General features: G+C 46.6%; 1 non-coding gene across 1 annotated transcript; it reads right to left on the bottom strand.

Annotated features, from left to right (window-relative positions):
• Positions 1-107, bottom strand: LOC141658183 (small nucleolar RNA R71). Its single transcript, XR_012549084.1, has one exon. It is a non-coding gene; the product is annotated as a small nucleolar RNA R71 (small nucleolar RNA).
• Between the last annotated feature and the right edge of the window lie 249 nt (positions 108-356).

Here is a 356-nt window from a genome sequence, read left to right as displayed (position 1 = left end):
ATGCTCCGTAATGAGATCCATACGTTTCAACAAGAGGATGGGGAGTCTTTGGGTGAAGCTTGGGACCGTTATCAAGACTTGATAGCGAGTTGCCCCCACCATGGAATACCGGAATGGTACATCACTCAAACATTCTTCCAAACTTTACTACCAAGGACTAAGGAGATGGTAAATGCCTCCGCGGGGGGAGGATTTGATCACTTGAGTGATGAAGAGGGCACGGCGTTGATCAAGAAAATGGTAGACTCGGAGGCAAACTATGGTTCTAGAGGAAACATGCTAAGAAGGAATGAGAAGTTTCCTAAGGAAAACGCCTCCAACTCCGAGACAAATGCCAAGCTCGACTTACTCACAAA

This window comes from Silene latifolia, chromosome 5, assembly GCF_048544455.1.
Source record: "Silene latifolia isolate original U9 population chromosome 5, ASM4854445v1, whole genome shotgun sequence".
Taxonomy (NCBI): Eukaryota; Viridiplantae; Streptophyta; class Magnoliopsida; order Caryophyllales; family Caryophyllaceae; genus Silene; species Silene latifolia.
The sequence above is the reverse complement of the archived record's forward strand: the minus strand, read 5'-3'. Positions and strand labels throughout refer to the sequence as shown.